This window comes from Triturus cristatus, chromosome 11 (assembly GCF_964204655.1).
Source record: "Triturus cristatus chromosome 11, aTriCri1.1, whole genome shotgun sequence".
NCBI lineage: Eukaryota > Metazoa > Chordata > Amphibia > Caudata > Salamandridae > Triturus > Triturus cristatus.
Window position 1 is genome coordinate 1,017,293,181 of NC_140594.1, and position 15,799 is coordinate 1,017,308,979.

Genomic DNA, 15,799 nt, shown 5'->3' on the forward strand with positions numbered 1-15,799 from the left:
GACATCCTATCTCTTGGAAAAACTAAGGGGCTAGAGGAACTGAGAAGTATAAGACCTGGAGGAATTTGCTGTCCTGTCAGAGGGCTGCTCTAAGAGAATGCCAAATATGGACTGAATTGAGAGGACGTAGCCAACACATGTACAAGGAATTGCTGTATCTAGTCCATGTTTCAAATCACTGGACTCTGAAAACTCTATATGCTTAACCTAGTATCTGAGCTGATCCCATCCATTAAATCAGAATCGAACTGAGAACAAAAGAAGAACTGGCACCTTTTCAAAGGCTCCACATGGCATCTAGCCCTCATAATGTGAATGTATTGCATTGTAAATGTATTTATATAGCACTTACAACCCCTGACAAGGCATTGAAGTGCTTTTCTGGTGAGTAGCATGATACTCTGGAACCCAAGATTAGTAGTTAGTAGGTCAGTACAATTTGTTTCTTTCTTTTCTTGTGCATTAGTTGTGTTAGGTGTGTGCTCTTGATTTCACATGTGTTTAGTACAGTTTAGAGCAAGGATAGAATGCTAGGAATAGATTTGAAAAGGGTAGTTTGGAGTAGGGTTAGAATGCTAGGAATGGATTTGAAAAGAGAACGTAGTATGTTTTTTATAAGTAGTGGTTGTGTGTGCTTGTAAGTTGAGTTGCATGACTACAAGGAGGGGTGAAAGTTTGAGAAGAATGTTTGGGAGTCCATAGTAATCAGAAATATTTGGGATAAGGGATAGGGAGAAGGGAGGAGGGAAGGGAAGGATGGAAAAGATTTTTTGCAAATAGCAAAATGAAAATAATGTATACATACAGATGCAAATCACAAATGTATCCTCTATTTAGAAACGTAAGTGGACCTATGCTGTGATATTGAGGTCACTTTTTTACTTCCAGTTTGTTAGACTTGACATCTTTGGAATAGTTTACCCTTCTATTTTGCCTTAAATCCTCCTGTTTTGACTTAGTTATTGTAGGCATTAGAACTGCTAACCAGTGCTAAAGTGCTTATACTCTAAATCATGGTTACATTGGCTTACACCCAAATGATACATTCAATTTACTTGTAAGCTCCTAGTAAAGTGGTACTGCCTGCACCCGGGACCTGTAAATTAAATGCTCTAGTGGGTTTACAGCATTTATTGTGTTACCCTGTTGAACTTGGCCCTTTCTACAGGGTCATCCCCAGAGTTTTTGCCTTCCTCCTGCTTTTTACTTAATTATTTTTTGTTGGCTATAGGACTCTGTGCACTTTACTACTACTAACGAGTGCTGAAGTGCTTGTTCTCTCTCTCCTAAACATGGTAAAATTGGCGTATACCAAATTGGCACATTTAATTTACTTGTATGTCCCTAGTAAACTGCTACTATGAGTGTCCAGGTCCTGTACATTAAATGCTACTAGTGGGCTAGCAGCACAGATTGTGCCACCCACTGAAGAAGCCCTTTCAAAAATGTCATTTCGAACTGGCAAAAGAAACTGTTTGTCTGGTCCAGACGTTTCCTTTTAAGATATATATATAAGTCAACCCTAGTGTAGGTTCTGGACAGTCCGGTAGGGTAGTGTGCAGTGTATTTAAAAAGGTGGACATGTCTTTATAGTGAAAAAAACGTACATTCGTTTTTCACTACTACAAGGCCTACCTCTCCCATAGGATAACAGTAAGATGAAAAATGTTACCTTAATAGATTTAATAAGTTGTAACTTCCAAATGGGAACAGGTAACCAGTTCATGTTTGGTGTCTTTGGATTTGTAAAGAAAAATCCTCCCTTATGGTAAAGTCAGACTTTAAATGACAATTTTGAAAATGCTACTTTTAGAAAGTTAGCATTTTCATGCCTTAGCCATTTAGTGCCTGCAGCCTTTCTCTGGGACAGATGACTGGATATAACTAACAGTTGGGCTTGGTGTTTCCCCCAAGACAACCACCACAAAAAAGAGCTTAGATGGGTCATTACTGGCAGGAAGGTGGTGGAGCTGGGGGCATCCCTGCTTATACTTGAATAGGCTGTGCCCTGTTTTCACACAAAGTACTGCATAACCCCTTTAATTAGTCTGGAACCAGGGTAGGGGTAGCAGAGCAAGAATCCTTTGCACTTCAAAGAGAAAACTCTAGGAGCCTTCCCCACTTCAAAGAAGGCACCTGTTGTAAATATTGGACCTCAGACACTAACTCTTCAGTACACTTCTGGACCTAGTACTCTGAGAGTGACTCCAAGGTCTAGGTTGCTGGCCTCCTGTTAAGAGCCACAATGACATAACAGGCTGCCAACCACAGCCAGATAGCTGCGAGTAGCGCTTTAGGCTTTCTAGTGCTACTTTTCACTTACATCTTTAAAAATTAAAAACTCCGGTTCTTTTTACTTATTTGTTGTTGTTTTGGTCTTGTTTTATTTATTGAAATTGGCTCTATGTTTCAAATTATTTGTAGGATTTTTTGTGTTGTGTTTTTTTAAAGTGCTGCATAAATACAACTACTTTACACATTGCCTTTAAGTTAAGCCTTCTGCTCTGTGCCAAGCTACCAGAGGGTTGAGCACAGATTATGTCATATGGCTTGTACCAAAGTGTGGTAAAACTTTGCTTCTGTCGGACAATATAAACATTGTGGTGGTGGCAGCCTGATTGCCCGTACCCCCTCAGGAGATGTTGACCTATAGTCCTGCTAGCTCACAGTGCACCAACCAAACCCCTAATCTTACAGGGTAACAAATGTGTGTGCAACCTCAGAACATGACAACCCTGGTCCCCCAAGTAAAATGTGGTAACAGTTCTAGAACCTTTTTGTTTTGATTCTCATGCATCCAATCATAAACCTGTTTATCATTAATTTATTCTTTCTTTCCTCAACTTTTTGATCAAGTTTTTTCCAAAGTTTTAATGTAATTTACTTTTCATTTTGTGTTCAACATTGCCTATCCAGGCTTTCAAAGCAGCTTAGGAGATTCAAAAGTTCCTCCATTTGTCACAGCACGTAAAGTCTCTACCCAATGCTTTGCAGACATTGGTTTGAAGGGCGATAAAAGAAATGGCCATGGAAACTGTTGGCTGTGAAAATTGGGAGAATGCCATATGGGCTCATTCTTAAATCAGGGTTGAAGTCACGTTACCCCTGAGGAAGGGAATTATCCCAAAATGCACTGGGTAGAGACTTTACGTGCTGTAACAAATGGAGGAACTTTTGAATCTCCTACGCTGCTTTGAAAGTCTGGATAGGCAATGTTGAACACAAAATGAAAAAAATAAATTACATGAGAACTTTGGAGAAAACTTGATTAAAAAAAGTTGAAAAAAGGAGAATAAAAAATGATAAAAAGGTTTATGGTTGGGTTCATTTATTGATATGGCTGCGCATCTTTTTTGGGCGCTGACGAGGCTCTCTGTCTTGCAAGTTTTGAAAGTTGGCATTTTCCTGTCTGAACCACTTGGTGCCTGCGGCCTGTATCCTGGGTCACATGACGAGGTGTAGCTGGCAGTGGGTTTTTATGTATTGCTCTCAGACAGTGAGGCAAAGGGGAAATAGTTGGAGTCAGGATAGGCCATCTCTGTCAGGATGAAGAGAGGAGCTCTCACCTACCACATTTACACACCACAAAGGCTCTGCCTCAGCATGCTCACAGAATGTCCCCACATAAACGCAGGGTTAAAGAGGGGGAGATGTGTATAATAAAATAGATTTTTTTTTTAATCATGTCATATTTCTGGCTCTAAATCAACAATTATGTTGTTCTCTTTCTAAAACCAAATCGACAATTTCTAATACATTATGCGCACCTTTTTCCAAAATAAGCTTGTCCAGTCCCTGTGGCCAACCTACCCCAAAGCAGCCAACCCCATGCCATGCACAGGCTTTGTAAACCACCTAGACCCAGGATCATTCTTACCTTGATCAGTCACGGTGTAAGGTTTGATCAATTGATATATTATAACACACTCTTATGGTTTGATCATTTTTTGGTATGTCCACTTCAGAGCTTTGATTCAATTAAACCTTTCAAATCAGAGAGTCAACAACTAACCACCACATTTATTGTTATGTTTCCTTACACGTTGCTTCACAGCTTTGAATTGGTGATTCAACTTCTTTGAACTAGAGATACAACTGCGCATTCTGTATCTTTGAGACATCCAATCAACTTAACAAGAACTGGACATTACGGCAAACATTAACAGAGAATTTTTTTGATCTGCTGATTTTGATGAGTAGAATGAAAAATATTATCATAATTAGCATTACAAGACCAGTTAAAAGAATTAACCTTTCCACCATTGGGCTAAGACAGTGTAAATATGCAGGCATATAAGTAGTGTGCATATGTGTACTCCTAACAAGCGTTCCCTAAATTAGTCTTGCCTAGGGTGGGTAATCTGCCAAATCCCTGCTGGGTGGACTAGCTCCCTGTTACCTGTGGGTAAGTGTCATCAGGATGTCATTCTTGGTGTAGAGCTGGACATACCTTGGGTTGGTACGCAGGAATCACCTAAGCTGGAATTTCGACATCTGATAACCATGCAGTGTCAGTTGAGTGCTCCTCTGCCTAAACAAGGAAGTGGTTATGTTTTTATAAAAATAGAACCCACGTGGCCATGTTGCAACACTGTTTAGTCCACTGTTCTTAACTCTAGTTGGAGAGCGGTGTCACCAACTGGAATCCCAATATGTATTGAAGTTTCATCAGTGAGTTTGTTGATTGTAAGAGTGCACGCTTACTTCTCTAAGAAGTGTGTCACAAGGCTTTTGCCTTCACTTGACAGCTCATATTCCAGAAAGAGGACATTGAGGTGGGCAATTTTAGATTTTTTTAATTAAATTTGAAGCCCATGTGAGCAAATCCCAAGACAATGAGATCTACTCTTGTCAAGTGTGTAGATAGGCCATCAGGTGTCAAATAATTGTCATCTACATAAGACAATGCCTGGTCGTCAAATTCTTGTAGAAGTTCTGTAACTCGGGTTGAGAACAACCTGGGGCTATTATTATAGCCCTGGGGCAAACAACAGAACTGCCATTGAGAACCCAGCATGGAAAATTTGGTCAAATACCTGCTCCCAGGTGCAATATTGTGGCAGAAAAATCCATTCAAGACGTCCAATGTTGTTTTGTATTTCTTGCACAATATATTATTCATTCATGCTGTACTGTGCACATGCTGTACTGCGAATGTTCATGTAGCTGTGTTTAAATATCTGTAATCTAATTGCAGACGATATGACTGGTCTGGTTTCATAAGTGCAAACAAGTAGAGGCGCAACGTTCTAGTGCACCCTGGAATCTCTCTAACTTCTTTTTTAGCCTAATGTTTAAATGGGTATTGTCTTTGAGGTTGTGGGGTTGACCTCAATGGAATTTCTGGATTCCATGTGGGGTAGGATGAACCATCATCCCACCCCACATGGTTGCCGTATAACATAAAAGCTAGCGCTAATGCCCCTCCTTGGCATTTAAATGTTTAAAACTGATTCTGGGACAAGGTCAGAAAAAGCAGGTTTCTCCTATCGGGCAATCCATAACAAATTCAAGTGGCCTATCTTTTTTGGCCAAAAGAATGTCATAGCCGAATGGCAAGTTCTCCCAAAAGAGAATGTGAGAGGCTGGCCTGGTATATGCAGGAAACAACCATTACAACGCAGTCATTTCAATGCACTACATTTACAACACAGTTGTTACAACGCAACTGCCTTTACATCGCATGCCATTACAACTCATGTCACTACAATGCACGCCATTACAACGCATGTCACTACAACGCATGCAATTACAGCGCATTATAACGTATGTAATGGGGAATAGTAATTTGTAACCCTACACTATCCAACATTTACCCTACTGTTGCACTCACTTGAGTGGGAATAGCATTTTTTACCACTACACTATCCAACACTTACCTGTTGCCCTAAAAGTATTATGCATTGTAATGGTATGCATTGTAATGGTATGCGTTGTAATGGTATGTGTTGTAATGGAATGCGTTGTAAATGTAGTTTCTAAAAATGCATTGTGATGGCAAGCATTGTAAAATCATTCGTTGTAATGGATGTTGCGATGTAAAAACCCCATTTTAAAGGCATGCGTTGTAAATGTTTGTGTTGTAACTTGTACTAATCGGTATATGCTGTCCACTAATGTAAGTGGGCACCCTGCACCAGTCTAGACAACCCTTTTTGTGATTTAAGAGGTCTCAGACAACCTTAGAAAGCTATCCAAGTGGTAGCTGTAGAGAACAGCCTTCAGGCTTAGTCTTGAAGAAGTGTAAAGCAGCTTGTTTTACCAGAATGCAATCTCATTGTATAGATTAAATGATAAAGAACCACATAAGGTATTATTAAAAATATGTATTTTTATTATATAATATTCTTTAGTACATTCCAGTATATTCTACACAGAGATAGACATAAAGCACCCAATAGTATAGCAAATGAATCACAGTAAATAGCACTACCTCGGGGGGATCAAACCATATCCTAAGAAAGTGGTATAAGAACCAGGACTTGAGTCAGGACAATGTTGAGAGGACGTAGAATTGCTGGGACCCTAAGGAACCACCCAAGGTGAGTAGATAGGGACCTTGTGGAGGACAGGTGCAGTGTGGAAACACGACCACATGCTCCGTACAACTCTATGTGAAAGTTGCGGTAGGAGTTTTAGAGATTAGGGACTCTTCCCAGTGGACTACGAAGAAACCCTGTGGAAGACAGAAGGTTGGAGAGCCACCCCACCCATGGATATCGAAGTTCCCAAGTTACATATCCCAGGGGAGGGGGGTGCATAGGTGTAAAGTGGCATCAGAAACCGCTGTCGAACACAATGGAGTACTTCAAAGAAGAGCTGCTCCTGGAAGGGAGAAGAATGTCTGTTGGAATCAAAATGTGGACTCTTGTTGAAAAGTACCTGAAAGCAGAGAGGACAGAGTCTGGGTCACTTGAGAGTGACCAGGGGCTCGGTAGACAAATGCCCACCAATGTTGGGTGTTTCAGGATAGTTGATGGTGACCTTGACCCTTCAACTGCGGGGACCAGGTGATGTTGAGGATGACCAGGTGCCGAATGCCAGCTGTCCCACAAAGGATGTCGAGTGCTGAGGGGTCGGTGTATGGCGGGAGCACCAGCAAGCTGTTGGTTGCTGATGCCAAAACCCATGCAGAAGGTCAAGGAAGTGTACGGTTTGGACCAGCAAGGTCCAGGGGACTCACCACAGCCAGTGGAGTTGGGCAAGCCTGGAGTAACCAGGGGAGCCCAGGAAAAGCAAAGCTGACCCTGAATTGGACCCACGGGCCAGAGACATAGCAGTCACAAGCGGACCTTGAGCAGCTTCACAAAACGACAGGCCACGGAGCACATGGTGCGAGGTGGTTGAAGATCTTTGTTGAAGAAGAGGCCAGAGGTTGGGGCTACTCAGAGCCCAATGCACTTTTTAAGGAATTGCCAACAAGGACATGCACTTGCAAAAGTACGCGGTTCACAGGGGTTGGGTATTCCAGCCCCCACAAGGGATTCTGACCTCAAACTTGGTGAGAGGGCAGCTCGGACCTCAGGAGACATAGAAATCCACCTCCTGTGTTGCTGAGCCTTTCGGAGTACGTAGGAGCTCAGGGTCGACAGACCGATCAGCAGTGTTGCGGTGCCTGCCAATGCAGAGGAGTGACTCCTTCACTCCAAGAGAGATCATCTACAGGTATTGCATGCTCCACAGGTCCTACACAGATTATGTAAGGTGCACAGGCACAGAAAATGCAGCAGACCGAGAGGGGGATAAAGTCAGGTCCAAACGAAGTCCAGTGAAGTCCAGAGTGCCCAGACGGTTGAAGTGCAGTGGTTTCAGTTCTGAATCTTGTCCATTATTAATCTAAGGTCCTACAGCCAGGTGTGCCCTTAGGTACCCACAGGAGAGGGTTAGAAAGATTCAATGGACCCACCCAGGGGAGGGTCTGGACAGGGGGGAGGTTACTCCATATCCTTTGCCAAGTTTTGCGCCAGAGCAGGAGCCAATGGCTCCCAGGACTGGTTTGAACTGGACTATTTAGGAAGTAGGCAGATAGACTGGGGTCCTGATTGGCAGGATCCTAGTCAGACTAGTCAAAAGCAGTGTTACATCAAGCAAAAAGTGGGGGTAACCATAAGAAGCAGATCCTACTATCCTACAGAGGACATTAATATTTCTAGGGACATCCCCCTCCAATTGGAGTTTTAATTTGTACAAACAATGTGGGATGTTTACCTTAGTATCCAGTGTATACGCCTGGGTATATTCATTCAACACTGCTTCCATCAGACAACCCATCAGGCTCCAGCAAACTATTGTGAATTCTTCCACACTGTCCAGCATGGTGAGAGCCCACTCCCTGCACAAAAGCAGCAGTTCTCAATATCTGCAGCACGCTTGACTTTCAGTCCAGCAACCTTCTTCTTTCTGACTTGAGGGTTTGACTGTTTGGGTTTGTCTTCCCTTTTTATTATGTAGTCAGACAAGCATTGTGAGTACTTCGGTTTCTTGTACTCCTCTGATCTGCGCTCTGAATTTCCTGCTCTCTCCAATCATTTTTGGGATGTCTCCTGAAAGGAATGAGCAGAACATGTATTGGTAACCTGATACCTGTCAGGCACTTAAATATTATCACAGTTACGCATATTATAACATTTTTCAGTGGCTTCCTCTTGAGGAGATCGACCTTTGACTTTGACCTGTTTTGTATTGTTGGTGACCCATTTGTATGCAGTGATGATTTTGATATTTTTATATCACCATGACATACGTTTGATCCACTTTCTTAATGTATGATTTGACTACATTTTTTTTTTTATCTAGCTTGCTTTGAACTCCAAGCTCTTTGTATTCTAACTTTTTGGATGTTTGACCAGTTATTGCACAAATATTGTATGCACCTTCTCTTATGCTCAGAAAAACTATCATCAGAGAGGCAAGGAGTCCTTATGAAATCCAGTTTAACATTGTGGGGTGAGGTATTCAGGTTTTTTGTGCGCTGAGTCAAATAACCCATCAATAATATGGCTTTCCTCACAAAATCTCATGTTCTATATTGGATGAATTGCCCCCTGCATTATAAAGCTATTGGAATTCACCAGGATTCTCTGCATAGTCATGGAACGAGATTGAAGGCTGAGTTGCTTTTTGAAACTCTGAGGAGACTTGTAATAGCCTTAGAATGTACAGCATTGGGAAATGTATTCCTCATAATACTGCTCATAGCATCACCCTTTCCATAAACCACTTAAATTATTGGTATCTTGCTCTTTCAAAGTCATCGCAGATAAAAAGAATTCCTCTTTCATGCTTATCTCTTGTACTTTTTAGAAATATATATGTCAAGAGAATGAAAGCCCACTGCCCATTTTCCTTGTTTAGACTTCCTCTGAAATTATGATTTGTGATGTACATTTCACCTTTAAACTTGGCTGCTTGCTCTAGCAGCAGGCATTGTGAAGTCAGAATGGAACTGTAATAGTTTATTACAATTGAGCAGCTACGCCATTTCTTTATTACAGGCAACAAGAGACATCAGATATCACCTGTAATAAGATCATCAGTGATAGGAATTGTGGTCTCCCAGATATTATAGTTTAATTTAATATATAATACTATATGGAAATAGAAGCACAGTCTTCATCAGGGTGTAAAAAAATATTTATTATGCCTGAGTAGTTGGCAAAGTCGGGAAACTTTACACCTGAAGGACTTTTGACCTTCCTCTCTTTTGTAAAGTTGCTAATCTTTAAACTTTGCAACTTCACACCTAGCGATTTTACAGTATGTATTATTAATTTACACAATGGATGCATGGTTATATGTCATGGACATTTTAGGATTCAGGCACAAGGATTTTCTCACTATACCGCATCTGTATAATGGCATACTGCATGTAGTCACTAAGTATACCAACTGCATCTCAGTACATAGTGTCAAACAGAATATGTGTTTCTTTTACACTATGCATTTCAATATGCATAATATGCGTTGCAATACACCATATATACACATTTTGATACATCTAATACTTTTCTCACCCATCATTGAAGTGGGCAGGGCAATGTTTACCTTATATTGTACACACCTAAATAGACTTTGCAAACAGACCCTTCCACCTTTTCGCATTTTGCACTGCCTATAAATGCTGCCTAATTTATAACTTCCACATATTAAAAAAAGTCAGTGAATCTTCTACAAAAAGAGAGATGATGATGCCTTTTACCAATCTATACCTCATTTTAATTAGCCTCGGAGATAGGTCCGACTAGTGCCCTTTAGTACACTTGTATTAAAGATGAAGTGGCTCAATCTATACCAGCTTATTTTCACAATGACAACACAGCATAGATACAGTGAATTACATTATGCAAACTTATTTTACTATTTTATGAGTGCCATTAATTTTGTAATTTTTGTTGCCTCGATATTTTCTTTTTCCACCCATTGCAAAATAATTACAGTCATCATTACCTGTTGGCTCTGGAAGACTTCCATGCATATAAAGTACACATTGTACTTTATGGAAGATTTATGGTGACTGCATAATACTCCCTGAAGACTTGAATAGCAATAATCAAACAGATACAGTGCACTTGCATAATCCCAAATCTGACACATAATGCTATAAAATCTCGAGTTCAGCTCATAATGAGCTCTTCTAGTAGAAGGGATGCAGTGTTATCTTTTTTTACTTCAAATTAGGTATTTGTGACAAATCTTTTACAGCAGTATGTGTTTTTCCTCTGTGTTTTTACTCACATTCATAGTGTATGTTATATGGTTGGAAAAGCTATGAACAATTTGTTAGAGATATCAGCTTGGAGTTACAAGCCTCGCACTGGGCTTTTATATTCCATTTCGTAGGCTTACAAGATCTCATTTTTTCTCACTTTCATTTCGGACTTGATTTCAAACAAGATTAAGACAGTCCTGAGAGATGTTCCTTCTTCAGTGATTTCGACCTGATATGGTTTCATCCAGTAAGTTTGTGCGTCATTTCAGAAGAGAATTGTCCAGGGCTGCACATGGTCCACAATTGAATGGCAGAATTAAATAATAGTTGGTTAGGACATTCAATTGTATTACATAGAGATGGACATCTGAAATATACACAGGGTTTAATTATTAGTATAACAGGAATAGGAGAACAAATAAATTATCAGTGGAAAGGAATCCACCTGTTGCTAGATATTTTTGTAGCTCCGAAGCCAATTTAAGTCTACCCCCCCTTAGAATACATTTATTTTCATTGACAATAATACGTTCTAATTTTATGATGGGGTCATCTAATCTCATCTCATCTTATCGCCCACAAACAAGGAGACCACAAGAAATTGGTGGGCATATTATCAAGAACGGCGTTAAAATTATCGCCGCTTTTGCGGCAGTTCGGCGATATTGGGCTTGATAATATGCCCTTGAGAATTCCAATAGAAGCCCATGTTCTGGTGTGAACCTGGGCTTCTATTGGAATTCTCAAGCCCATTATCGCCGCTTTAGCTGCAGTTTCCTGCCGCTAAAGTGGTGATACTTTTAACGCCATTCTTGATAATATGCCCCAGGGTTATTAGCTGAGATGGGTGAGAGTCTTACTTAAGTATTAAACACAATCCTTGTCAGGGTGAACCACAAAAGTCAATAAATAAACTTGTGCTTAACCCTCAAAAAAGCCTCAAAAAAGCTTTGCACAAATGAAGTAAGGCTAAACCTAGAGGCAATGTGTGAATTATTTATGCGGTGCTCAAACAGTAATAAAGTGAAGACACAACACATGAAAAAAGCCTCAAACCAATTTAGAACAATAGAGTCAATTTTATTTTTTTAAATGATGAAAAAAGGCCAAAATCCAATAAGCAAATCTGGAGTTATGAATTTCTAAAGCTTTATGTTAAAATAGCACAAAGAAGAACAAATCACCAATAGCGGTTATCTGGTGGCGCTGGACCTGGTCAAAGTCAAAAGCTGAGGCCGACCGTGATGGAGAGCGGGTTTGATACATGGACCAGATTCATCCTGGTGGAAATATTACCTTTTAAATAAGTCCAGTTCCATATATGGGCATACAGTCAGAGCTTCGCTTTGGTGGGGCCTTGAGAAGATAGTGGTTGGTGTGAAAGAGCTGGTTGGAGTTTACAAGCATGGACATCGTTATTTGTGTGAAGAACTGGTTGCTGGCTTTGCTTTGTCAGGAATCACAGGGCAGTCATTGCTGACATGAAGAGTACCGAGCAAGTGAAGTCCAGAGTCTGTATCCAAGGAGGTCGCATTTGCAATCAGACGCAAGTCCCGCATCAGCCTCAGGAAAGTCCACTCTCATTCTCGAGGAGACCGGGTACAGTTCTGATTCAATGCGAAGAACACAGAACCTCTTAATTTTCACCTTGAGTTGGATTCTTACAGCTCACTTGTTAGAAGAGTACACTCTGACACAAGGACTAGGTGTGCACCACTTGGAGGTTTGGTCTCACTCGAGCAGAGTCTAGCAGCAGGGTCCAGCCAGGACCAGTTAGTACTAGTCAGCTGGACAGTTGCAGGGAATGCCTCTGGAAGCTTGTTGTGACCCTGTAGCTCAAAAAGGAGGTCAGTCAACTGACACTTTGTGTCGCTTGTGGGATCCTGGGTTCAAGGCAAGCAGGTACAGTCTTTTTTCTGAATCTTCACATGTTCAGAAATGTTCTGATAAGAGGTTCTGAGGGTGCCAATTTTATATCCTGTGCTGGCATGTGTGTGGGTGTCACCCATTTTGTCTAACCCTAAAATGGCCCTGGTCAGTCATTCAGTTTATCATGGGTTTGGCTCCAAGGAGGGGTAGGCACCGTCCTCAGGCTGCCCTTCAAAGCTCAGGATCGGCTGAGTACAACCCCACCAGGTCATCATGCTCAGGAGAGGAACACCCTTTCCATACCCAAGGCATGTTTATTCTCTGTCTGGAAGGAATACACATCTCACCACAGAAGCGGCATTTACAGTCATATGACCTTGGATACTGACAGCAAGGCACATTTGGTTTAGGCTGAAAAATGCCAATTTTCAAAAAGTGGCATTTTCAGATTAGTAACTTAAAATCTGACTATATCATTAAAGAGCATTTAAAATTGCAATTCAAATGAATGATAGAAGTATCTCTTTATCTGCTCCTAAACTGAATTTATCACTCATTAAGTGTAATTAGGAAACCCATTGTTAGTCTATGGGAGAGCTAGCCTTGCTACAGTGAAAAACTGTGAAAAACGACTTTAGGATTTTTTAGCTGTCAGGACATGTAAAACGTAAGTACACATGTTCTGCTTTTTAAATTCAATGCACCCTGCTCTATGGTCCTTAAGGCCCTACATTTGAGGTGATTTATAAGTATAAAAAAGGAAGATTTAGGCCTGCAAAAAGTGTATTTTGCGATGTCATAATGAAAATTTAAACTGCACTACTGGTTGCAGTGTCAGGCCAGAGACATGTTTTACAGTATTACTTTAGTGGGTGGCACAATGAGTCTTTCAGTCCACTGACAGCTTTAAGTTACGAGCCCTGAGTACATTGGCCCATTTAGTTTACTTTAAGCTCTCCACACTGGAGCACTATAAGTAAACTAAATGGACCAATCAGGTGCATACCAATTCTACCATGTTTAGGAGGGAGAGCACATTAACTTTTCCACTGGTTGGCAGGAGTAGAGTGCACAGAGTCTTAAAAGCCAACAAAAACAGATTCAGCAAAGGAAGTCAAAATCTGTGGTGACCCTACAGAAAGCGCAAGGTCCAAAACCTGATATCTGTTTAGAATGCCACAGTGACCGAAAAACTAACAATGGTCTGGGATGGTCTGATTCCTGCAATTTAAGTCCTGAGTGGACCCCCGCTTGATGAAGCTCAGGACTTAAATTGCAGGAATCAATGCACTTGAACTCTTTGCGGACATTTCGGCACTTCAAATCCCACAAGCCCCAGCAATGCCTTATCGAGGGCGGGACTTTGTGATTATTAAGGGAGTTGGCCCGCAGCATGCACAAACTTCCTCAATGACCCATGAAGATGAGGAAACTCGAAATGCGTCGGAACTGGGGGAAGCTGCATTACTTACCTGCTTGTGTAACATGTCCATACCTGATTGCAAATAAAGGCTGATAACCCCGTGAAGGCTCAAGTGCGTTTCTTAGTGAGTTACCAATGTGGAGAAAAATATTGAGGCGGACGCTCATCCGCCAGAAACTGCACCATCCCAGGAATAGAAGGGAGCCACAGGCACGAATACATCGTTCCAATTGTGGGGCTGACAGGCAGGATTGAGGACGTGTCATCAAGCGAGGGTCCACTCAGGACTTAAATTGCAGGAATAAGTGCGCTTGAACTCTTTGCGGACATTTCGGCACTTCAACACCCACAAGCCCCAGCAATGCCTTATCGAGGGCGGGACTTTGTGATTCTTAAGGGAGTTGGCCCGCAGCATGCACAAACTTCCTCTATGACCCATGAAGAATTGGAAACTCGAAACGTGTTGGAACTGGGGGAAGCTGCATTACTTACCTGCTTGTGTAACACGTCCATTCCTGATTGCAAATAAAGGCTGGCAACCCCGTGAAGGCTTGAGTGCGTTTCTTAGTGAGTTACCAATGTGGAGAAAACAAAGAAGAAAAAATATATATATATTTATATATATATACATATATACACATACACACACAATGCATCCTGCTCAATGAAATTTAAGGATCTACGTTAGGGGTAACTCATATGAATTAAAAAGGAAGGTTCAGGCCTTGCCAGGCTGAACTGGCAGTTTTAAAACTGTGCACCCAGTCTACAGTATCAGGCCTGAGGACATGCTTTGTATTGTCACTTTAGTGTTGGCACAATATGTGCTGCAGTCCACTAGTAACATTAAAATTACAGGCACTGGACACTTTTTTACCACATGCTAGTGACTTGAAGGTACTTTACAGAAGCCAATTTGAATTGCAGTCAATGTCAACATGCTTTAAGGGTCGGATCATTTACACTGGGGCCTAGTTAGCAAGGTCCCAGTGCACAGAGTCACAAAACAGCAGTATCAGTTCCAAACAGTGACGGTGACCATGAAAAAGAGGCATTTTGTTTACAAAATAACATAACATACTTTCATCTTGGTGAGAAAGGTGGAGGTGGTGGTGAAAAAGAAGATGAGTTAACTAGTAGTCTTTGTAATGAATGGATGTTGTTGGTCGCGCATGTCCACCATATGATGAAGGCTTCTAACTGGCACAATTACCTGCTCAGAAAGTTTTGTCATCATCTGCACTAGGAAGATAAGGAAACAATTATGAGAGCAATTATTGTATCATGAATACATTGTGCTTTGTTTGGATGACAACGGTGACAAAAAAGAAAGTAAAAAATGCTCAGCTTTTGCTGCAGAATCCTTATGTGTGGGCAGTTTGTGATCTTCCTAGATTAGTGCACATATCTGTAACCAGTAGAGAATGGATTTCCCTGCCGGTAGCCTCCACCATCCTCTTCAAGATGTTATCATTCGCACAAAAAGCTCTATCTAGTAATGTATCTGAGTACTAGAAACAAAATCAGTTTCTGCAATTTCTGGAGGGATTTCTTTGATCTGCCATCACACAGCTGTTGATACCTTATTGGTATGTCAGTAAAAAGGCTCATGGGCAGTATAGCCCATGAACTGTGTAATTACCTTCAATTGGCTTCGAGAGGGTTACAAAATATGATTCTCTTTAGTAGAGTCTTAATAATCCTACTGTTTAAATAAAAATTAGGAACAGTGAATCATCACCTATGCTGCTTTTTATGCTATGTTGATTTGTTTGAAGTTGATATCATTTGAACAATAC

General features: G+C 41.1%; 1 long non-coding RNA gene across 1 annotated transcript in view; it reads right to left on the reverse strand.

Moving 5' to 3' along the window:
* The window catches only part of LOC146785843 (uncharacterized), a 240,640-nt gene that overhangs the window by 40,665 nt on the left and 184,176 nt on the right, over positions 1 to 15,799 (reverse strand). The window contains exon 4 of the long non-coding RNA XR_014970819.1: positions 8,209 to 8,543. This is a non-coding gene — a long non-coding RNA (uncharacterized LOC146785843). The remainder of the gene's footprint in view (positions 1 to 8,208; positions 8,544 to 15,799) is intronic.